Source organism: Adiantum capillus-veneris, chromosome 22, assembly GCF_014529385.1.
Source record: "Adiantum capillus-veneris isolate H3 chromosome 22, ASM1452938v2, whole genome shotgun sequence".
Classification (NCBI taxonomy): domain Eukaryota; kingdom Viridiplantae; phylum Streptophyta; class Polypodiopsida; order Polypodiales; family Pteridaceae; genus Adiantum; species Adiantum capillus-veneris.
Window position 1 is genome coordinate 70,938,351 of NC_140952.1, and position 25,879 is coordinate 70,964,229.

A 25,879-nucleotide genomic window follows, 5' to 3' on the forward strand; every position below is an offset into this window, starting at 1 on the left:
CATCAATCTCTGAAATGTGGCTAGAGCATTAGTTAACCCAAACGGCATAACCCGATAGGCAAATATACCCCATTCTGTTTCAAAAGCAGTTTTATGTTGATCTTTTGGATCAACCAAAAGTTGATTGTATCCCGAAAAACCATCTAAGAAGCTGTAAGCTTCTTTTCTTGCCACTCGTTCTAAAACATGCTCAGTTATCAGAAGAGGAAAGTTGTCTCTAATGGTAGCTGCATTCATTTTTTTGAGATTAACGCACACTCGTAATTTCCCATTATTCTTAGATACTACCACAAGTGGAGACACCCAATCAGTGTGTTCAATTTCGTAAATGAATTCGGCTTTCTTTAGTTTTTCAATCTCTTCTTTGATCTTCTTGGCAAATGTTTTGTTATAAGTGTATGGTTTCTGTCTACTTGGTTTCGCATCATCTCTCATGGGTATGGTATGTTGACAGATTTCTGGATCAATATCCTTGAGATCCTTGTAAGACCAAGAAAAGATATCCCGGTATTCCTTTAACAAGCTTAGCAAAAGCTTTTCTTCTTCTTCTGTTAGGTCATTTGTAGTATAAGCCGGTCTAGGCTCTTCTCCTAGTTCAGCCAAGTCTACCCTTTTAGCGTTTTCAGGTCCTTTGTAAGACCCGCCTTGTTTCTGTAGTTCCCTAACAGGTTGTTCGATTATGATTTTCCGATCTTGGAGAGTATACTTTTTGTAATGGGATGGAACATGCATTACATCCTTACCATCCTCTTCCGTGGTTTCCATTTCGGTGGTGTATATCTCCTTTAGAGCTTTTTTCAACTCTTGATATTTCTTTTTCCGCTCGACTCTAGTCATGAGTGGTTTTTTTATCCTGATGTTCTTCGTGAGTACCCTTCCTTGTTTTTCTCGATGTCTGAGACATATTTGAGTCTCCGCTTGAAACATATCTCTGCCAGTTATTTTGTCCTTGACACAATCATTGGCATCTATCTACATCAGGAATTTTGTTTTACTGGAGACTGATGGCATAGGTCGTGCTTTCACAATTTTAGTGTCCCTCTTTATTCTATACCATTTTTGTTTTTTTTATTTTTGGTTTGGAAAGTCAAAAAACTTTTCCTCCCCTCCCTTTAAGAGTAATTGAGCCTTCGTATGCTCTTTTTCTGATCCCGAATCTTCTGAGGTAGTTGAGTGTTCATCTAACTCATCAATTGCATCATAATGGAGGTCAGAAAAGACTTGTTGAGCTTTCATCAAGTCCTTTGTTTCCTCATCCTTGTTTTCAATGTTAAGGACTGGCATAATTTGGATGGGAATTATGTCGTAGCCATCCTCATTGCTAAATTGAGTAGGCATAGACGTGTTCACACATACATCCATTGTCGCTAATATTTGAGTCCACTAGAATGGTTCAAATAAATGCTCTGGGAAGGGTTCTGGTATGTAGGCTTCATCTCTACAGTCCCTTTCTAGGATACATTCCTCGCGTCTCAAGCTTCCATTTTTTGAAGCTCCGCACATCCAAATAGGAGTGTCTTTGTTTAGCCAAGATGGAAGTTTAGTTTGAGCCGAAGAGACTGAATCAAACTCTTGGATGGGTGTTTTCAATACATCTCTATAGGTGTGGTCTTTTAGATTGACTCTTGTTATAGATCCCACCTGCTTCAAGTACAGATAGTCGTTTCCCCAATCTTGGATAAGTTGTACCTGTCTCATGAAAGGTATTCCCAATATGATTTCATAGTTGAGTTTTTTCCCAAAGTCTACTATGGAAAAAGTGTGTTGATATTCAATTCCACAGGAGTTGACTATCACTTTTTGTAGTTGCCCTAATGGTCTTTCAATGTGTCTGTCAGCCAACTGCAATTACATTCTCGTTTGTCTAATGGCTGGCTGGCCCCAGGATTCCCATACTCCTTTAGTGGCTATGGCTATGCGAGCTCCACTATCCAGTATTGCCATGGTTTCAATGCCATTATATTTCATGGGAGAGTGGTGTTTCCTTCTTCCCCTTCATAATATTCTCCGACCTTGTTCATAGGAACTGATTGAATCTCTTTGTATTCCGTTTCATTTTTCAAGTTTCCCAGATTCTTAGAGATTAACCCCATTATCCCCACCTTCTCTAGGGTTTTTTGTAAATCATTCCATAAGTATGGCCTGAGTTTCAACAGTTATCCCAAAGTAAGAGTGCATTGGATAGGTGTAGACATGATTGAGTGAATGTTCTCTACTTCTAGGGTCTGTTTGGCTCTTTTTACTTGAGTGGTCTTGCAAATGATAGATTCATCTTCGTTATCTCCCAAGTAGGAAGGTAATGTTTTTAATGTCATCGGTATAGATATTCCTAAAGCCTCTGATCCGCAATCCCCATACAAGGATTGTATATCCTTGTTTATATCAGATGGTAGGTTATCCAACCAGACTTCCTCTATAGGAGCTGACTTTAAAGTTAGGCTCCCATCATTGATCTCCCTTACCTTTTCCCATAAGTGTCCTGGCCACTCTTCCTCTACGAATGGAATTCCGTCTAAGGCATCTTCACTGTACGGCACTATGAGCTCTGGCTCATTTGTTTCAAGGTGGGGTTCTGCCACCACATCGGATTTTGCTTTTGTTTCTTCTACCGCAAGCTCTTCCGGTTTTGCAATACTTTCAATCTTGGGTTTCTGTTTATCCAGTATTTCCTGCATGATTCTTACCAAATTTTGATAAGCTTCCAGCTTAGTTGTTTCCATGTTTGGAGATGAATAGTTTTTCCATTTGTTTTCCATGTTTTGGCCTGCTTTAAGTCCTGCTTGGTAGGCTTCCAAGGTGGCATTGATAGGCTCAAAAATTTTATCAACCAGAATGGATCCTCTAGATTTCACGGTTGTTTCCTTGAATTCATTGCCAATTTCTTTCGACTTGTCCTGGGCTAGAATTTTTTCTTTCTCTTCGTTTTCAACCCGTTGTTTTTGTTTTCTCATCTCATATCTTTTTCTTTTGCTCCTTTTGATTCTTTGAGAAGAATCTTTCGTGTTCTCCAAATCATCAGAGGAATTGTGTTTATTTTTCTTTGCCTGGGCTCTAGTGATTACCTTGATTGGAACAATCGATTCGCTCTCTAATGAGCTACTAGGCATCACTTGGACTACGTTGACTACAGTTTTTCCTTTGTTCAAAGGATTCTTAGGACAATCTTCTGTAAAGTGTCCTCCCTTTTTGCAACATTGTATGCAATAGGCTTCAATGGTTTGAGGTTTTTGTCAGGCTCTGGACATTCGTTCTTCCAATGGTCATCAGCACCACAGTTATGACAGTTTCTTGTTCTGGGCTTCATCATGGGTCTTCCCATGGGAGGTCTGACACCTTGATTAGCTACATAATACATTGGTGCGAGCTCTGGTGGAGCATAAGTCATGGTTTACTCCATTGGTAGTGGGTGTGGGCTATACCAATCTCCCTCTACCATTACTGTAGATGGACTAGGCTCTGCATAGGTTGTAACAGGCACTAATGCTTGTTCATCTATGACTCCTTCTGAGTGCATGTACTTTACATGCACCCCATTATATCCTGGATAAGGAGGTTATTGTCACAACACAGGTAGAGGTCTCTCCATACCCATTGGTGGTCTTTGAACTTGAGCCATATTAGGCTGATATCTGTACATGGGTTGTCCCTGGGGCCTCATGGGCACGTACTGAACATTCCCATCATACTTTGGTCTGAAGTAGCACTCGTGGGTCTCGTGGTTGGTCCATTTACCCCTGATTGCACACCGTTTTTGTGGCCTAATTGGTTGTCCTTGTGGGGATATCCCCTGTCCTGGTCCTCTCATAGGTGCTTTTTGCATATTTTTCATCATGTCATTCATCCTTTTTAGCATATCTTCTATGGATGAGAGTGGTGCCACAGAAGCCGTTCCCACTTGTGCTGGTTTTGTGGATGTTGTATTCTCGCTTTGGTTATCCTTAGGTACGTCCTCTTCATTGAAGATCTCACAATTGTCTCCTAGGTCGATAGCATCAGACACACACGCCTCTAGGGTTGTATGCTTTTTACTATAGAGTATATCATGAAGTTCTTTGTTTAGCAGTCCCTCCAGAAATAATAATGCAAGTTGCTCTTCTGTAGGTATCTCCATCTCTGGGCATCTGGCTATGTATTATTTCATTCGAGTTGCACAATCCCTAACAGACTCACCATGTTTCTGTTTGAAGCTGTAGATTTGAGATACCATATTATGTTTCTCTTTGAAGCTGTAGATTTGAGATACCGTATTATGTTTAATCCCCGTTTTAGAACAAGAAGCTACAAATCCTTGAGCTAATGTATTCAAATCCATGACTGACCTTGGCGGAATGTTTTGGAACCATGTCAAAGATTTTCCTTCTAATGTCATTCCAAACCCCTCGAATTGAGTATGGAAATCGAATATATGCTCTACTCTTAGCACTTGCTTAAAGCTTGCTAAGTGTTCATATGGATCCCCTGATCCACTATATTTTCTAACCCATTTTTGAAAATCAGCTAGTTTGACACGTCTATTTGGTTCAACTCTAGGTCTTCTGGGAGTTGGTCCTGTTCCGAGTCCTTCAAACAAGTCCGTCAGAAATAGTGACTCATGTAGCCCTGGGTTGGCCTTAGTGTCACCCGTTTTTCTACGTGATGAGGTAGTTTCTGGTTTCTTCACATTACTCTCAGATGATCTCTCACGATGTTCGTCTCTTGGAGTGGTTTCTGGTCCTTGACCTAATATCCAATCTCGTATGGAATACCCCTGGTATTTGGTTTGTTCTACCTCCTCAGGAGTCATCATAAAAAAATTGTTGTTATAACAATCCCTAAACAAGTAAGTTGGTAGATCCGCAGATCCCTTATCTTTGATTTTGAAGATATGGATGATCTTCATGGTTGTTAATTGTCCTGGTCTAGCATGAGAAATACACAAAAGATCTTTTATGTTTCTATCTTCCCAACAATAGACTCCAACCCTACGATTATCTGTACTAAGCCGTTTCAAAGGCTTCAAGTCTACTTGATCGTATCCCTCGAATTCCAAAGTTGGTGGTCCTTCTTTTGCTGACATATCTAGGATTATAGTGTTTACTTCTAATCCCCATTTGTCTACCACATCAAGATTTTCTTTGTACATATTGAGTTCCGTTTTGATCCATGTACATTTTCCCTTGTTTATTTGCCCTAATCTCTTCTTCGAACTCGATACCATGGTCATCAATGCGAATAGCATACTCTTCGTTAGGATCCAAGTAAACCTGGGCTCCATGACGATTAGTCTTCTAAAAAGAGAGGATATGCTTGTAGCGCATTGTCGTTCCAGTTTTTGAGTGAGTCGAGTAAGAAGAAATTTCGGATGTTGAATCTGAAAAAGTGTCTGAGACTTCTTCAGGAATTGTGTGCAAGGAATTGCCTTGATTTACGCTTTCTTCAGTGGATACTCTACTAGTGTTTTCTCCGAATAGGCCTTGATTTCCTATTACATGACCGGATCTAGGGTTCATATAGACTTATGAAGCCCTCAATTGAGTACTCACCTTAGATTGACTTGTCGTCAATTTACACTTGATTCAATTGCACTTTCTGTTAAGCCACTGATTCCTTGTCTGCAATCTGATTCCAGTACAAAATTTATGAAATTAGCTATTTTTCTATAAGGACAGTAGAGCTCTTGAGAACTCCATTGACTAGTCTCTGTATTTCACTTCAATTCGTGCTATGGAAGTCAAAATTTTGACTTTCAGATTCAGCTTAGCAAAATCAAAGGTCTAATATGCAATTTGTAAACTGAGTGTACTGTACCAATTTTGATCCGACTGAACCCAAAATTTCCCTGTGGCCTTATATTATGCTGGTCTAACACTGTATAAGCCCAAAAGCCAAAATTGAAGTCTTTGGATAACAGAAGTAAATAATCAGGATTATTTACTTTTGTCACTTTTTTGCACTTTTTTGATTGGTTTGGCAAGTATACAACTTGTTAAAGCCCTTGGGCAAGTTTCAACAAGTTCGGACAAAATTGGATCAAGTTTGCCCACTGTCTGTGTCCGCAAACTCTGATTTCGAGAATCTGGCTTAAATCTCACTTTTGTGGTCCAAATTTCACCAAAATTGGTTTGTGGAGTCCAATTGATGTGCTTGAAATTGTGGTATACTCAAATTTGCAAAATCACCAAGTTTTGAAGCAGATGTAAATAATTGCGATTATTTACTCCTGACAATTTTTGGTAAATTTTTGTCCCAACTTTGACATAGATCTATTAAGCACCTTATGTTAAGGTCACTAGCAATTTTTCATCAAGTTTGGACAATTTTTAGTCAAATGGTCATCAATTATTGGTCCGAAGACTAACTTTGCAATTTTTGTCACAGTTTTCACTCCAGTGATCCAAATCTTACCAAATTTGGTTTGTGGGCTTATTACAACATGGTAAAGCTAGTGGTATGCCAACTTGGTCAAAAAACTTCAAAAACAGGGCATATGTAAATAATCGCGATTATTTACATTTGACAAAATTTTATAATTTTTTGGTCAGCTGAGCATATACACATGTTTATCACATCCATATAAGCTTATGAATCAATTTTCAACAAGTTTGGATAAATTTTTTCTCAATTCACACTCAAGATTCAAAAAGTCAGTACAAACTTTAGTTTTCACCCAGTTTTTTGCCAATTTAATGATCCAAATCTCTTGGGTCTTTACAAAAGTTGTTTGTACACATGCAATGAGTCAATGGTATGAGCCTTGGCCAAATTATAGCAAAAAGTTAATAATCACGATTATTAACTTGAGGCTGGAAATGAGCACTTTTTTGCAATTTTCTCAAAGACAGTCTTTTTATGATGTTTTTTAAGCCTATAAATCAAGTCAAAACTTAATTTGGCCTAAAATGTCAAGAAAAAGTAAATAATCTGAGTTTTGGTCAACTTCTTAAAATTTTTACCTTGAAGTGTCCTTGAGCTTACCCATTGGTTCGGACAACTCTTAGGCTTACTCCCCAGTTGGATTGAGTGAATTCGAGTCTTTTCGTGCTATTTCTAGCCGTAGACCTAAAATTCTGCAACTTTACATAACAGCTCACACTTGATTCTTTTAGAGGGAGCAATGCTATGAAATCCACCTCGGATCCTACTTACCCTACTCCTAGTTTCTTATGCAATGGGGTTGTGGAAGGTGTCCACAAACACTGGTTTTCTTGTGTTTTTTATGTTTTTTAGAGTCTTGATCTTAAGACTTGTCTCGTCTACCAATCATTCTCCAAATCCTAATCTAAATCTACAATCCTATAGTCCTAAAGGTACTCAACAAGTACGATTACTTACAAGCTACCTCTACACAGCAAAAGACAACAATCTTAAGCTATGCGGTTTTTAAAAGAGAGTTTTGAACTCTAGGCGAACCTAGAGGAAGTTAAAGGACAATTACACAAGATGCTTGTGTTTTTCCTAGTTTAGGACTCTTCGATCCCCGACAACGGCACCAAATGTGGGACGCATGTCTAACCTCACCATCCTATCTTATTGCAATATTAGCGAGAACCACGATTAATTTGTCAAACCATGGGACGAAGCTGACTTGACTAGTACATAGAAGCTATAAGAGGTTGTCAATCTTTCGGAAAACAACTAACAACTCGCATTTAACTCAGGCTACACTCAAGTGACTGAAATCACCAAAAGTCAATCGCTCATCAGCAAGAAAATTACATCTGTTACAACATCAAATGACATCCAAACGTAATGAAACTTATAGGACAAGTTTATAAGACCTAAGCACACATACCTATGGCCTCAAACCCCAAGTTTAGGTCAAGTTCCAAAATCACAATTATTAACAACAGTGGGTTTTTGACCTAGTCGTTTTCGACCCAGAATGCACGTAAATGCTTAGCAATGATGCCCCAAAACCCCGCCTATGCTTAGTTTTTTATTTAAAAGTGTAAATTCCTAGTTATGATGAAATTATAAAAGTCTAAATTTTCCCCCTAGCCATGATTCTTGGCCAACTTTAGCCACAAATTTCTTTGCACGTACACATCCAATTGATGAAATGTCAAGTCTAGCTCACAATTTTCACATTCTACTACTTGGAATCCTAGAAATCTAGAAAAATCATGAGGTGCATGCATTCCAAGGAGACCCAAATTGCTACAAACTTGGACCCCATGAAAACTTCAAGTGGTCATAACTTCGTTCTTTGAGCTATGGTTGAGCTATGGTTTGGGATATGTAAACCCCTACTTGGAGAGAGCTTTACACTCTTGAAAACCTTGACTTTGACTATCCTTCGGGTTGCATAAATATCAACACCATCTAGAAAAGTTTGCAAAGTATTCAAAACTTTAAGATGCAATACCTTGATGATTGTAGCTCCGTTTGGTGATGCGCATGGACAAGCTTGGAGAGCATAATGAATGGCACAAACCTTAACAAAACCTCGGGGGGTTCACTATGTGTAAAACTACCATATCACGTGCGTTCAAGACATATTTGTGAAACCCCTTATCTGTGAATTTTTTTAGGAATATAATATACCCTTTTATTTTAAAATATGTAAGATTTAAAAAAATAATGCCCTTCTGAACATATATTTCTCTAAATTTCAAGAACTTTAAATACCCTTCTGTTGAACTCATGTGATAGGTTACATTTTTATTAGGTGACCTCCCCGGCAACAAAACTCTAGCCTTTTCACTAGCATTGAGGACTCTACTCAAACCTGTGCATTGTGGAACCACATAAGACATACATATCTTGATCCCCTTGCATGCCCTTACCCTTTGAAATTTCCCAAACATGTAGGCATACATCTGTGAGCATATGTAGTTGCATCCTCCACCGTTTATTGCACTGACATTCTTTGGTTCTACCAACATTGCCCAAACCCATTGTTGGGCACCTACATTTAACCCAAAGCATGATATTGAATTTGACATCTTCAAAACTAAGAAAATGGTTTATTGAAAGAAAAACCTCCTCCTACTATATGCACAAAGTTCAATTTATGATCATCATGTGATATTGTAGTTATTTTGATTTCCAACCCCTTTGCACCACCCCAAGGAATTGACCATAAAATACTTACCATATCACATAAGTGTAGGGGAGGATGGTTTTTCAAAAATCTATATAAGTGTATAAGCTAGGGGTATACCCCCAATAATTTCCCTTTTAAACTTTCAAGTAGACGGGATGGGATATAAGGCCCACTTGAAGGGGAGGGGAAAAGGGGAAGGAGAAGAGATACAATTTTTTTGAAAGTTGAGAAAACATCTCTTTTCTCTATGGAGTCTATCAATAACATACATCATTGACATATATGGATAGGGACTTCGATGAACACATCACAAACCAACATTGCTATCATAATTTTTGTAATTCTAATCTAATATTACTTGAAAGTTAGCCTTCATTATTAAACATCTAGAAATTTTTCATATAAATCACCTCAAGTTTATCTATAATGAGATTCTTTTTGTCTCTTATAGTGTTAGTGTTGTTTGTGTCTTAGAAATAAGGAGAATCCCATGAGGTTATATTAACATAAATTAATTCTTAAAACACCAAAAAAAGTTTTACTACATAACAAATTTAGTCATAGTGTGTTTTCAAAGAATCATACAAAACTTTATATGTGAGATAAAGATAAACAAATCCCTTTCACTACAACTCTTATTAGCATAAGAAGTGAGGTCCTAATTACCTTATACTAGGCATAAATATGGCAGGTGGAATTTCCTTTTCTATTAGGAGTCGATCCTCCGGGTGCATCACATGTTAATATCCACCTAGATTGAATGGCCAGCTATTTGCAGCACACTATAAGTATCAAGACTCACCACATGTGTCAAAAGAAAAATTCTTACTTTCCATAAGCAACATATGCCATGGTGCCCTTAGGATAACATCTTCATGCTTCAGTGGGAGATAAAGGAATCTTGTTTTTCTACATAGCCTTCCACATGGATCCTTAACTTCCCAATCAACAGAGTGATCAAGACCTCTTTTCCTTTAAAATCTCCATCTGCTTTCACCACATCCCCCATATAGAAGTCTGTTAGAAGCGGCTAACACAGGCTACACTGGTTATGCATCAAGCGAGAGATATGCTATGGATGTCACAATATTTCCCACTCACTTTGTATAATTCTTGGGCTCACTTGGAGTTCCAAAGTTGTATATGGAAGTTTGAGGGCTCAAACTTAAACCCATAGTATAAGGGATTGTGGTGAAAGCCCTTAAAAGGAAGCCTTTAGGCAGGGAGGCTTCATTCTTGAGTATCCACTCTTGAGGATCCACTTTTGAGAGCTCCCTCTCTCTAGAGTGTTCACTCTTTGGCCTAGCCTTGAGCTTAATGTCTATGCTTGAGAGGCTAGTGCTAACCATTTTAATTAGAGTAAGCTCTTCTTGATTAATCTAATCCTCATTTTCTTATTAATCTACTTCTTCTCCACACTTCATCTTGTCATGGAGTAGTATTACACTTTCATTATTCTAGATTTGATAGATGTATGTACTTCTTGCTAGTAACCATCCTAATCTTCCATAAGCATTTGATTTGTGATATTTAGCATCACCAATTAGGTTGATTAAGTCGGATCTTAATCTTGCAATTGGTGTGTGTGCCCTATTAGTTGCTTGTGTGTAGATAGGTTTTATGAAGCTCTAGCACCATTAACTTTGTGTGTGTAGCTATTGATGAAGTGTTGTGATTGAAGTGTGGTAATTAGCGTGTGCTTATCATTAGTGTGTTTGGGGTTTCTAGTCTAGGGTAAGTTGGACTTCGGTGGGAGTCGGACTTTGGTTGGTGGGCTTGATGTGTGTAGGAGTTGTTTGATTAGTGTTGGACGGATACGCCATGACAGACGTCAGCATAGCGAGAACTCACCTAACATATAATGTCAACTGAGGATGGAGCTCGACCCGCAGGTGCGTGGAAGCAAGCATAGGGTGTCAATCTACACTCGATCGACTCGTGACTAATTCCTACAGAGGTTTCTACCCAATGTCTAAGCTACAGCCTTCAAGAGTGCTTAAGAAGAGATTTCCTACAACGCTTACAAGAGCCAAAAAACCATCAAACAGTCTTGAAACGCCACAGAACTTGAAGGAGACCCTACTAACACCAATAGGTCGCCCTCCCTAAGGTCCATGAACCAAAATCTTAACCCAAAACACCCGGTGAAAAATTGCGTAGGATGTCTGGCCAAAATTTGCAGGTCGTCGTTTCCGAAAACTAAAGTGCCTAATGTGTAGCTCTAGTCAATGCGAACGCGTGGATATGCTCAAATGCAGAAACGGACAACATATGCTCACCGAATCACCAGATGAAGCTCGTAGATGGAGCTCGCAAAACCGGGCCGTACGCGTGCAATGTAGGTATTGGCGCATATCTCTTGTCGGGGGCAACACGCTACACTTCTTCGCACTCGATCCGACCCACTGGTACGCGCGTAGCGTCAAGAAGAATCTCTCACTCTCTCTCGTACACAGTACGCTCACTCACAGACAGTAGATCAGTTTATTAGAAGTCCCTTTACAAAGCTTTAGGTTTTGGCTTATATACTAAGCCTTAGAAAACCTAATGTCCAACGAAAATGACCTTATTTGTCCCTAGGATTCTATAGAGCTTAATTACAACACCATGAGCTGGCTTTGCTCATCCAACAAGCATCTGTGGCCAAAATACAATTGTCGACTTAAAATATGAAGTTCTTGTAAACATTACAAAAGTGGCCGTAATGGCTCAAAATAATAATAACGGGATATTCGATGATGTCCATGAGCTTGTATCTTCACATTACAACATCCATCTTCGTCTTCATCACTTCATCAACATATTTATTTGGAATCTTTAGAGAATCTTTGAGGAATCTTCATGGAATCTTTGAGAAATCTTCATGGAATCTTTGTGGAAGCGTTGTTGAAAGGTTGACCTGTCAACACTCTCCCCCTCCAAAGTCTTGTCGTCCCCGACAAGACCCTATGTTTGCAGTGGCCTTGACAAGTGCTTCATGTTTTGGTGTTGGTTGAAGCTTTGTATGTTGTAGAGTTACCTTTTTCTTGTACATGTAGTGTAGTTGAAGCCATAGCTCTCCCCCTCCGATTGGTTGTTGTAGCGTGAATAGATTGAGTGAGGTTTGTTGTTGCAGCAAGTCATTATCTTGGCAGCTCTGTATTGTTTGTTCTTTGGGTGTCATCCTACATGCGTACCTATAATCTTGAAGCCTTTTTAAATTTTTTCTGGGCCGTTCCCCTTTGATCTTCTAGTTGATGAGCATGTAGTTGTTTGGGGATGTTGTTGGTTTGCTTTTCTGTGTTTTTATAATAAAAATAAAATGTGGAGTATATTACAAAATGAAGGTCTTGGATACCTGGATAGGACTAAAGGGAAAAACCCAGTGAGAAAAAATGCCTTCAGTCACAATTAAATGTGAGGCTATATGTACTTATTTTCTGATGTAACCGAGTTTTGTTGAGTTAAAGTACTTATGGCCGTATGGCTACTATTATTGACTGGATATACATTGGATAAGTGTTAGTAGCTTGAAGTCAGAGTCATTGTTGTTGAGCAAATGCTCATGAAACCTGTTACTGCTTCATCATCATCATTTTGTTGTGTAAGTGCATGGGTGGAACACAAATCGTGTCAAATGCAAATGTCCAATGATGGGACATTGTATATGCTTGCACAGATAGATGCATGGGAAACAATATGTTGTGCAAGAAGAGTTTGAACGGGTGCTTCTAGGAGTGAACGTAGCTAGAGAAGCAAAAATATATTTGACTTCAAGAGCTACCGTTATTCACAAGAAGGGTTTTGGTCGACGAGGTTTTTTCCACTCTCCTCACTGTGTTCATGTGCGTGAGTGTTTTCTAGACTACTCTTCCACTCCACCATTTAAAATAGTAGACTTTGACTCGTATGCTCACCTCTGCGAGCATGAGTGACATGACTTTATGTATGCTCAACTCTCCAGCTTGAGCTTATATCTATTAGCTAGACTCATATACCACAGAGAAAATATTAGACTTGAAGCTTGGGTCTGACACTTTGCTCATTTAGTGGCTCAGTTGCCCGACTCTAGACTCTTATGCCATGTATTTTTAATGGCGACTTGGACTTACCTGATCACATCCTGAAATCCAATTCCATATGCTATTGAGGTTTAGGCCATTCTCTTTGGTTTGGTTTTGTGATGCCATTTTGTCAAATACATTGAAAAATACCTGCTCTTCATGATTTGGTAGCACACTGATGTTGCGTGGTGAGATAGGTTTTGAGGTTGAAGCAATGGTTGATGAAGTCTTCTTCCAGAATGTTCTTTAAAAATATGACGTCTTCTGGTATCCTTGATTTACCTTTGTTGATAAGAGGCTGTAGACTAGTTGTGGGCCTCTGTTGTTGCTTTCCGGCTATAGGTTTTGGAATCCAAGTTGTCCTTGGTCCTTCTGTGACCTGCTTTTCCACTTGCCTTGTTGCTTATTTGACTTGATGGTCCTTTGGCTTCAGTGTCCAAATATTGCTGTTACCTTTGTAAAAACCTTGCTCCTGTAGTAAATGACAAGGGATCCATCTTGGAGTTGTAGCACTCATGGTTGCGTAGTTGGGTTTTCGTTGTTGGGCATGTTGTGCTACATGAGTTTTCTTCATGATCTCAGGGGAAGCTTTAATCTTTGGCAACCAAATTTGATTGTTACCTGTATAGTATCCTTGTGCTTCCAGTAGCTTGACTGGGATCATTCGTTGTAGTGCTTGCTGTGTGACCTTAGCTTGACTTTGTGGGGTATTTTCACCGCAGAGCTCTGACTTTGGTACCCACAACTACTTCAATTTTTGTTGCTTGGAAGGTCTTTGCTTCTTCTTCCTGTACCTGTTTTTACTCCTGTATGAACAATTAGATCTGCGCTTGATGCCGTGTTGATCTTGTTGTGAAGAGATACCACATGCTGGGTATGTCCAAACTGTTACCTTTGGTTTTTTGACCCATACTTTGATGTTCTCGTCATAGTAGCCTTGAGCAGTGATTGAACTATTTGATGCTATCCAACCTGTGACTTTTGCTTGTCGTGGTTCTTTTGATGCTGGTACCCAAATTGGATCTTTGTCCTTGATGTACTCCTTGGATACTAACACTTGGTTGACCTGTTTCCTTCTTTTGTGGAGGCTTTGTTGCGATGGAAACTTTGGTTGATAGACTTTGCGCTTTGGTTTCCATTGTGTTGTCGAGGGTTTGGCTTTTGATGTAGAGGCTTCTTCGTGTACGTGAATTGGCTGGGCTAAAGAATTTGACTGAAGTGAAGGATTTGGGTTGCAGAACACTGTTTCACTTGCTTTAGCTTTTCCTTTGTCGATAGTGGCCGAAGATCTTTGAGTTGTCGTAGGCTTAACCACTGTTGAAGATTCAGGTGCTTCTTCAAACATTTTCGCCCATTGCTTGGACAAAATCAAGTGTGTACTCATTTTTTGAGAGTCCACCACTAGGAATTTGTCTTTGATTACCTTTGACCGTAGTGTAAGGGTAGCTTTTGCAATCCCTAAACTTGTGACGGCTATTCCATGTGATATAGGAACTTGTACCTGAATTTCATACAGTTTTGGTTTATCTAGAAGTAACCACAGCCCATAAGACATGACATTAGTCGTGGCACTGCAATCTATGTCTACTGTAAAATTGAATTTCAGTTTCTCATGCACATCCAACGAGAACTTAATCTTCTTGCTGGCTGCCAAGTAATTGATGTCCTCTTTGTTTTTGGTACTTTTCTTGGAATTTTGTGCCTTGGAAGCTTTGTCATCCTCTTGTATGTTGAACTTCTTTATCATTTGACTGGTTATAGCATGTCCCAAGTGCTTACTATCTTCTGATCTATAGCTTTGGGGAAGGTCTATAGCCCGAGCAGCTTGTTGGTCTTCATTGCTAGTTTTTGACTATGACGCTTTGACTCTTGATTTCAGAAGCTCTCTGTCACTATTTACTACTTCAAGCACTTGAAGGTAATTCAATGGTGACTTTTCTTCTTGGAAATATTTTGAAATTTGTGTAGCAAGATGTTGAGGTTGAATTTATTCTCCTGATGCAATGGTCATCGTGGCCTTTGGTTTCCATTGTTCCATGGGTTTTTGTAGAGTCTCTCCTCGAAAATATTCATTCATATCCTGTATTGCTTGTCCTTGGTAGTCAATCTTGGACTCAGTCATTTCTTGTTCTTCTGTGCATTCAGTTACATCTTCTTGTAGCTTCTCATAATCTTTGATTTGTTCAATCACCAATGAAGAGTCCACAGTAGAGAATTTATTCGGTAGACGTTCAGCTTCATTCATTGATTCTATTTGCATGTCTTCCACTTGTGACGTGGCACTAAGATTTTTTGTTACCACTGCCACCTCTTCTTGTCTTGGCTCACTATCATCAGAATCTTGGCTTCTTTTGCTCTCGACCCTTGAACTGTGAGCTTCATCTTCATCACCTTGTGGATGCTTTGACTTGTCCTCAATGAGGTTATTTAAGCGATCGTGAATCAGCTGATTTAGTTGATCTTTTTTGAAAGCCTGATTTTCTATGATAATGTCGTCGACACCCTTGACTTCAAGCAACTGTGTCTTGAGACTATCTTTTGTGCTCTGCGACAAGATCTGCTTCTTTTTAAGAGATCTCATTGGGGATTCTTGCTTTCGTTCCCTTGTTGTCACTGTCTAAACTTTGCTTTTGGCTTGTTGCTTCTTCTTTTCCATGTAGAGCTTTGTTGGGCAGTCCTTCAATAAATGACCAATGGAACATTGGTTGCAATATGTCTATCTCAACATGTGCACCCTTTGGACGAGGTAGCTCTCCATAATACTGCTGATAATGGTTTCCTGTGGTATCTAGATACAGATATGAACTCTTCTTTGCATGCATGAACCTGTAGATTAGGACTGACTTAGGTGTATCCACTGGCTTCGTCTCTTTATCCTTCATCGTCTTGTCCTTGAGAAGCTAAAAATAGCTTCCATTATTGCTTGCATACAAGATCAAATCACTATCCATGCTTTCTAGCATGTGCAATGCTAATTCTTCCATCAGTATATGGTCTTTGTCGTGGGGATTCTACCTAGCCTTAGGGCTATGTTTCCAAGTTGATTTTGGAAAGGTTTGCACCGAGGGTGAAGATCAAACCGAATCTTTGTTTTTCGTTTCCTTGCATGGTGCTTTTGGACGGGGTCCAAGTATGTGACTTACAGGTTTCCCACAAATGCTAAACTCGTCCATATTTTTCACATCGGCTATTTCATAGTGCCTATTGTATTTGTCGACCACAATGACATCTTGACCTGACCTTCTACATTGGGCATTGTGAATTTCCAGTGGTTTCTCCTCCGGCTCGGCATCTTCCAATGCTTCTTGAAATTCCACTTAGGTTCCTGAAAAGGACACTGCTTCTTGTAAAGCTGGACTTCTTAATCCCACTCTTGAAGATATAGGGTCTGTTTGTTGAGTTTGAACTCTCCCCATCCGAGAGGGTTCCATATCTGATGTTGGCATCTGTTCAATGCCTGATGATATGACTTATTGTGCTCTGTTAAGTAGCTCTTGAGACCGATCTAGCTCTTTTTGAAGTTGTGCTATCTTCATAGTTAGCTGGTACTTTGGGCGTATTCCCTGTTTGTGCAATTTGGTGTGTTTGTGCTTTGTCTTGTGCTGGTGCGGTGCACAAGACTTGTGCAGTGTCTTTCCATGTTGTGCCTTGTGTTGTGCCACCCATTTGTGCAGTGACATCTATAGTTGTTAACTCTTCTAGTTGCGCATCAAGAGGTAAAGCCATGACTAGATGATAAACATTACCACTTTCAGATTTGTAGTCTTCCCCTCTTGATCCAAATATTTCAGCTGCAAAATATTGGTTACTCTCTGCAGGATCTTCATGATTCGTGGAAGCTTTGTAGTAGCGATCGTCCTCATCTACATAAAGGGTACCAATTTGCCGTTTCCCATCTTGAGCTTTGAACAGAAAAATACTTGGAGGATATGTGTAGAGTTCTGTAAGTTGATCCTTGTGCAACATTTCTATCTCATTGTTGATGTATTTTCCGTGCCTCATGTAAATTGATCCCAGACAATCTTCCATGAAATCTGGATGTGGGTGTAGTACATTCTTCGCTGTTTCAACTTCCACATATTGAGATGTCCGAGTTTCCTCTGTATCTTTCTTTGTCTTGATGTACAGATTCCGATTTATATCCTCATAGCATGGCAATCCTTTGTAATGGCCAATTAAATAGAGCCCACTTTGCTCTCTTGTAATTTCTGTGGATGTACTTGAAGCTTCGTCTCGGCTGGTCTGGTTCCTTTGAGACACCATTGCTTTCGTCTTGACTCCCTTGTTGTACCTGTTGAGTGATAGCTCTTATAGCTTGCCTCAAAGCTAATAAAAATTATTAGCACCCTTGTGTCGGTCTTTTTCGCTTGAGGTCCTTCAGCTTTTGTAGATGCCTTAATCTCTGAGTTTTCTGAACTGGGCTTTGCTTGAACTTCTTAGCTCCCTTGCTTTCCAAGGCTAATACTATCTTGTCTGGCTGCTTGCTTTGCCTAGAGCTTTTTAGCAGTCCTCGATCTATTGGAAGCATTGTGATAAGTTATGCAACTTACCACTATACTGCAACGAGTGCTCCTTCGTAGTGATTCTTGAATCGAGCTAACCTGTGTTCACTTTAGCACACAATCTGCAAAATTCTATTTAGCTGACAAACTTTTTCACAATGAATGTAAAAATTGTTGATGTGCCTTTGACGGCCACACTTGTTCCGTGGGCTCGAAAGTGACTCTCAATTTTTCACTAGGCCGTGGTTTGCTTTTACACCTTCCAGCGGGTGACCAATGGTTTTCCCAAAAGATAATTTCAATCTGCTAACTTAGCAGTCTTCAATATCGTGACCGTTTACTCACAATTCTTTTGAATTATCGGTTTTAGACACTCCTGACTTCCGGATGCATTTTGAGGCCTTAAACGATGTTTTTTCAAAGTTGACCTAAATGATTACCATCGGTATGCATTTAGGTCAAGTTTTGCTCTAAGATCTGTAGAGTCGCTCTCAGGCTACGTTTTGATATAAAAACTTTTCCGATCCGATACCGTTTGTGAAAGTTATGGCCAAAATAGTGAAATGCAGTTTCGAATGGTCAAAATGAGTCCAAATTCAATTTTAAAAGAAGAATTGGGATCTCTGTGACACTGTGAACACTCCTGTATGGTCAAGATTACAGTTGGATCCTAAAACTCGTCTAGAGACATCCTACGCGTAGGATGTCTATATGCTCAGAATTTAACAAAATTTGGTCCAAAGACTCCCCTTAAGTCCAGCAACACAATGGTATGATCAAAATTTCATTTGGCCCTAAAAATGGCGTTGAGACATCCTACGCGTAGGATATCTTTTTGCTCAGAATGACTTCAAATTTTCACCCCAGCTTCTCCTTGATGTGCTGGTCACAGTGGTGTACTCATAGGTTGGTTTGGAGTCCTAAATCAAGCTGGATACATCCTACGCGTAGGATGTCTAACTGCTCAGATTTTGTCCAAACTTGACCCCAAGATTCTCCTAGTGCTCTCAGCAACCCAATGGTATGCCTAGAACTGAATTTGGATGCCAATAGGTCAAGATTTGGGCTGCATAAGCTTCTAGTGCACTCCAAGAGTAGGATGTCTGACAATTCTTGTCTTTGCTTGGTAAATAGGCCAAACAAGGTCCAAATTCACTTTTGAAAAAAGATCTGGAATCCTTGAGTCACTTAGAACCTCCCTATATGGCTACAATAGAAATTTTGACCACTTTATGACCCTGGAGACATCCTACGCGTAGGATGTCTTTTTGCTCTGTTTCAGCTCAAACTTGCACTGTAGCTTCCCCTTGATGTGCTAAACTCACAGCTATTTTTACTTTTTGATTCTGACACCTATAGGTTGGTCAAATGATCAAGAATCTGTTCCAAAAGCATGATGTCTGTTCTGATGAATTCCCAAGTCAAATCAATTCCAAATTGGACCAAATTTGCCTAGGAGGCTTATCTAAGGCTATATGACAGCATGGTATGGTCCCAGGAGAATTTTGGTTTCAGAATCATGCAGTAGACATCCTACGCGTAGGATGTCTTTTTGCCTAGAATGAACCCTAACTTGGACCAAAGATTACCCTAGTCTTCAGCAACCCACTGGTATGCTTAGATTTGAGTTTGAATGTCAAAAGACCCCAAAACTAGCTATTCTTGCCTTTTGTCTATCCAAAAACGCTAAAGTCTATTCAATCTTCACTTTCACTAACCCAAATGAGATGAAATTTATCACATGCACTCAATACAACATTTAGAACATGCCTATGGAGTCATCCTATGGTTTGGTCTCAAAAAGGCCTTGGAATAAATTTGGGTAGGATGTATGGAAATTCTCGTCTTTTGGTTTTATGTGTCAAAATTTGGTCAAATTTCCACTTTCCAGGTGAAAATAGGGTAGAACCTACCTTCTAAACACACTGGTAACCTCAGTTTTTCCAAAAAGTGCCTAGATCACCCTGTAGACATCCTACGCATAGAATGTCTACTGCTTATTTTTTCAGACTGAAGTGTTGACGGGAGCAAAGCGAACCCCGAACCCCTGACGGCCTCTAAAACACCGGGGACCGAATGGCGCGCCTCGAGCCTGTCATAGTAAAGCAAACAGGGGGCACCACCTAGCTTCAGCAGCTAGGACGCAAACAACACAAAACCATAACAAAGTTTTCATCCAAGAGAGATGGATGCTTGGGAGTAATGATGAAGAGGAAGGGAAATGAGATCAATAGAGAGAGAGAGAGAGAGAGAGAGAGAGAGAGAGAGAGAGAGAGAGAGAGAGAGAGTGAGGGAGGGGGTATGGCGGCTTAGTACTTAGGCACCATAGAAGGATGGCGAATCCGCACACCCTTCACACATACAGAAGCTCACTCCAAACACAAGACTAGGTGGCGATTCCGCACACCTCACATGGGCAAAACATTGCAGGAAAACATACTCACAAAACCTCAAGTTTTATTTAGAGAATAAGGCGATGAAATGGGGAGCATAGAGTAGGGGAATGAGAAGGGAGAGAGTGGTAGAGCACATGGCGGATAGGTGGGAGTTGATGGCGAAGACTCGCACGAGGGTTATGGCCATCATCCTTCATTTAGTTTCCCTTCATCTTCCATAGCCTAACGGTGTAGAGGTCATGCTCCAGACGAGCATGGTGATTGCGGTGATGGTGATGGTGTGGGTGTGTGTGTGTGCACTAGGCACACACAGTGCATAGTGTACTCTTTGGTGATGTTGTGTGTATGTTTAGTGTGATGGTGACCCCTCTTTATATAGGGGATGAGGGGGGAGAAATTCTAGAATTTAGAAATGAAGAAATCATTATCTACATAGGCCATGTGACTGTGGGCCCCACTTGTCTGGATGTGTGTATATGTGCCAGAACAGCAGTCTCATGAGAGAGAGACTAAGAGAGAGAGATGGGTTGATGAAAAAAAGTGAGAGGTGACATGGAGAATAAAGTGATTACAAGAGGGGAGAGAGGGGAGTGCGTTCAGAGGTGAATCTGTGTGCAGATGTGTGTGAACACAAGAAAAATCAGATAACCACCGGGTGGGGATGGATCTGTGGGCACCTTTTTCAATGAAACTGAGTGTGTGTGAGTGTGGGGGAGGTTATTTAGCTACAAGACAAGAGACATGGCACCCTTTAGAGAGAGGGGGGGCTATTTGGGTCATGGGATATGATAGGAGAGAGAAAGGGGGGGTGGGGTATACTATTTTGGAAGATAGGGTAAGTTGCATGTGAGTTAGGGTGCATTATTGGTGACTTAGAATGCATTATTGGTGAGAGGTGGGGTAGCTTGAGGGGAGAGAGAAAGGAGAAAGGACAAGGGGAAGAGAGAGGGGATTGACCTTTTGAGTGGAGGAGAGGAAAAGGGACACACGGCGGGGCAATAGTTTAGAAAAAGGAGGCAAGGTGGGGATGGGCACCAACATTCCTTTCTTCAATTCTTTTTGCCGTAGCGGAGCACCAACATTCCTTTCTTCAATTCTTTTTGCCGGAGATGCTGGTTAAAGCTAAGCCGTCTATGCTCTGCTTGTGGCGCATAATAATTTATTGCTTCTTCTCTGTCCAGCTGGAGTCTTTCCAAGTTGATGATGTGATCTCTCAAATGCATGTTGGGCTGTTGAAGTTGGCTTGCCATTACTCTGAGACATTGTAGTTGCACTTCAATGGGCAAGATTGCTTCCTCACTAAATACTAGATGATACGGTGTGAATCCCAAGGATGTAAGAAATGAAGTTCTGTAGGCCCATAAAGCTGGTAGTATCCCAGTCTCCAGGATGATTGTTTACCTGCTTGGTAATAATTTTAGAGACCATTCCATTTACCTATTCAACTAGGCCATTACATTGAGGGTAATATGGTGAAGAGTGCCTCCTTGTAATGCCCAGTTTCTGCATTAATTCTCCTACCAAGTCTGCTCTGAAACCTGGCCCTCTATCAAAGATGATCTCTAAAGGTGTGCCAAACCTACAACATATGTGCTCGTAGATAAATTTAGCTACGTCTACTGTTGTGATTCTAGTGGTGGTTGTAGCCTATGCCCATCTAGTCATGTAGTCGACCCCCATGATAATGTAGATTTTTCCTGAGTTAGCCCTAGGTAGTGGCCCAATGGCGTCGATACCCCATTTTTCAAATGGGCAATATGAGAGAATAGGTGTCTGTGGTTCAGGCATAAGTGATCTAGTGCCGACCTTTTGACACAACTTACATGTTTTGCACCAGTGGTGTACATCACGGTTGAGGCTAGGCCATATGAAGCCTGCTTACAAGATTTTCCTACTTGTTATGTCTAGGGCAAAGTGACCACCACAAAACCCGTCGTGACAGCTAGCAATTACTCCCGTGATTTCCTGAGAGAGAGGGACCTTCTTGAGTATTTGGTCCTTACCCTTACAGTACAAACCGTCATTGATGAGTCGATACCTTGTGGCCTTCCGCGTCAGCCATTGCTTCTGTCCCTTTGTTAAATCTGATGGGCATTATCTTGTTTCCAAAAAATGCATGATGTCAGGCAAGGCGTTGAGGCGGTCCGGGGCGGGCAACAAGAAGAGAAACCTCTAGACACCCTTCAAGGCTCCCGTGCTGCTCAATTGGGTTGGGGTTGGAAAAAAACAACAAACACACACACAAACCCGCAACCTAACCCTACAAAAATTTGGGGCACCACCTAGTTTTGGATGCGAACTAGGACGCGTAGAGAGAGAGAGAGAGAGAGAGAGAGGAGAGAGAGAGAGAGAGAGAAGAGAGAGAGAGAGAGAGAGAGAGAGAGAGAGAGAGAGAGAGAGAGAGAGTGCTCGGGCTGCTTTGAAACGTATCGGCAATGATCAAGCAAACACAACTATATATTTAAGAAAGAGAGAGAAAGGGGGAGGGGGTGCTTGTTGCATTAATACCTTCTTACAAATCTGTCATGACAAATCAAAGTGAGATTAGTATTTGTTCAACATAGCTTGCGTAAATTTCACCACAACACATCACAAGAAAAGCCACCCCAATCACTGTCTTAAGGCTAGGGGAGTCCTCTCCACCCTGTCGCCCTCTTACAGTATGTGGGATTTATGGCTAGATTGACGACAACACCAGAGACAAGCTATCAAGAACATAACAAAAAACACCAAGACACTTACGCATCATTGTTGTCCATTACTTCACGTTGGAAGGGAGACAAAGTATCCAAGCTTAGTCCAAATCCACCCTCCTTGATTCAGCGAATGTTGGGCTTACACTAGTAGGAGAAATGATAGATTTCCTACTCTCAATTGAATGATCACTCTCTCTCTTACAATGGCATAGAGTTCCCTTGCTAATCCCCTATTACAACACATGCACATGCATAAGACAATGAGCTTCCACTCAAGAGCTCCTTCTAGAGAGGTTGAGCTTGGCTTCTCAAGCTATAGCATAGTGCTCTTGCTTAAGGCTCCCCCCTTTTGTGCTAGCTACACCCTCCTTTTATAGCAATTTTGAAGGCTAGGGTTACTCCTCTAACCATGGTTGGGTTAGATTTTCAGCAATTTATCTAATTTCTTTTGCTTGGAATTATCAAGAAGTTGGTGGGGAAAGAGAGAGGAGAGAAATGGAGGTGATAGGACTTTTCATAGTGGGTTAGTGTTAGTAGAGTTAGTATTAATTTACAAATGGAATTGGATATTTACAATGGGAGTATCCATGTAGGATACAAATAAGGAAGAAAAACTCTTAAGAGGTAAGAAAAGGTGGATTTCTTACAAGGTTGATGCTCCAAGTGTCTTGAGTAGGGCCGATTTTGACGCTTGCTGACGGTCCACTAGCTTTGACGGTACATTTTTTCTCCACTCTTGACCTTCCTTGAGAGACAAGGTAATTGAAGCTGAGTAATCAACCACCATGATGCTGTCTTTTAAGAGAAGAGGCTGAATTTTGTGGTTTTTTTTGATAGATATGGGTAATTTGGAGGAGTAAAAATGAGACTAGGTGGTCAATTTTGGAATGGAGTTGTGTGTGGGAGGTATGAGTTCACCATGGTTTCTCTTATTCTTCAAGGTTGAGGAGAAGGTGAGTAGGGTGCAGAGAGGAGTGGTGAGAGAGGTGGGGATGATGAGTGGAGAAGTGTGTGTGAAAGAGGAAAATGATAAAGTGGAAGAGAGAGTGTGGCTGCATAGCATGGGAAAACTGGGGTCCACTAATAAAATCATAGCTCACAGCTCGTAGCTCAAAAAAATATGAAAACAATTGAGGCAAAAGTTCAGCCCACGAGCTACAACTTTTGTTTGTATCACCTTTTCAAATTCGGAGAGCAAGTGAACTTTAAAAATTCAGCAAAACAGACCGTTTTTTTCCACTGCACAAGGTCCTTGTGGGGTCCTTCTTTGGATGATTCTTTTCAATACCTCCAAGAGTGAGCCCTTCATAGTGCATGTATGCATGCCACCTACCCTTGACCTTATTTGGTAGGTCTATAATTGAAGATATAAGTGAATAGTACAACTAAGAAAATCAAATATTGAGGGGTCTAAAAAATATGTACATGTCAAATATAAATAATATAAGTGGAAAAAATATAAAGGGGTCAAAAGAAATCTCTCTCATTTTGAGGCTACCATAAAAAGATAAATATTTTTGGTGTTCTAATTTTTTAGAAAAAAAAACAAAATAGATGTAGGAAGGGAAAAATCACAATAGTGAAAAAATATACACATAAATAAAACTAGTTTTTTTGGATTTTTGTTGGGGTGGAGTTACACCAAATATAAGAGAAGCTTACATGAAATTATTTCTATATGGAATAAAGAGTATGAAAAATGGTAAGAAAAATTGTGGTAATGGTGAGGCAATGTACAGAGCATAAATAACACACACCTAAGTAGAAATATTTAAATAAATACCAAAATAATTATGAAAAAAATCTTTTATTTAGGCCCTATATACAAAGAAATATTTACATACGCATGGGCCATAATATACTTATATTTTTTATTTTTTTTATTTTTTTGGCTCAACTAGCCCAATGACTAGCTAATTGAGGGTTTTTTAAGAATATATGGGAAAAGTCCCGTGACTCACGCACGCCTATATACAGTGAAAGGGTGAGGGTAACCACAGTGTTTGAGTGATTTGATAGGGGGGGATAACTCACTATGGCAATCACAGAGAGCCGAAAAACGGCTATCATTAGCCCTCCCCCAGGATGATGGTATATTCATGTACCATCATAAAGAATCTTTTCCAAAGAGAGTGCTTCAGAGTTCTTGACAAGATCTTCATTGTTTGGCTCCTTGGAATTTTGGTTTGTGTTACACTCATGCTTCATGTAACAATACTTACATGAGACAGCGGCCTTTGGACAGATCTTTGGTAGATCCTTTGGTAGAAGGCGACTCAAATAGGGCTTCAAGCGATACCCGTTTACCTTCCTGGAGTGCTCTTTACCGTTCAAGTCCATAAGCTGATAGTAACTAGAATTGAAAGCCTTCTTGACTATGTATGGCCCTTGCCATCTAGTTTCAAATTTGGCATCAAAATGATTATCGAGTCGATTGTCATACCTTAGCACAAGATCTCCTTCCTTGATGCCTTTGTCCTTCAGTTTCTTGTCGTGCGTTTCTTTCGCTTGTGTGGCTTTCCTCTTGTAGCACTCATATGCTGCTTCTCTTTTCCACTCAAGCTCCACTTTTCCACTCAAGCTCCACTAACGTAAGAAGTCGATCCATCCATACCTCTTGATCATCTTGTGCTCCTTTGCCATGAAGTCGCATTGTTGGAATGTTGAGCTCGATAGGCTGCAAAGCCTCTTGACCATAGACCAAGTGAAATGGTGTGAACTCCATGGCTTCCCTATATGTGGTTCGATATGCCCACAAGGCACCATCCAAGAAGTCATCCCATAATTTTGTCTTGTTTTGCACCATCTTTCTAATGATTCCTGCAATGACACCATTAGCCTTCTCCACCAAACCATTTGACTGTGGGTAGTATGGTGTGCTATGACGATGTAGAATGTGAAGCTCTTCACAAACTTCTGTGAGCAATCCTTTTCTAAACCCTGGACCATTATCAGAAACAATCTCCAAAGGTGTGCCAAATCTACAACAAATGTGAGTGTAGACGAATTTGCTCACTGTCCTCTCATTTACCTTTGCCACACTTTGTGCTTCCACCCACCTAGTCATATAGTCTACAGCCACTAGAATGTAGAGTTTACCATTTTTTGTCCTAGGCAGAGGACCCATAGCATCAATGCCCCACTTTTCAAAGGGTCCATTTGCAAGCACTATTTGCCTCGGGCCATGCACCAACCTTCTATTTCCATTTATCTGACA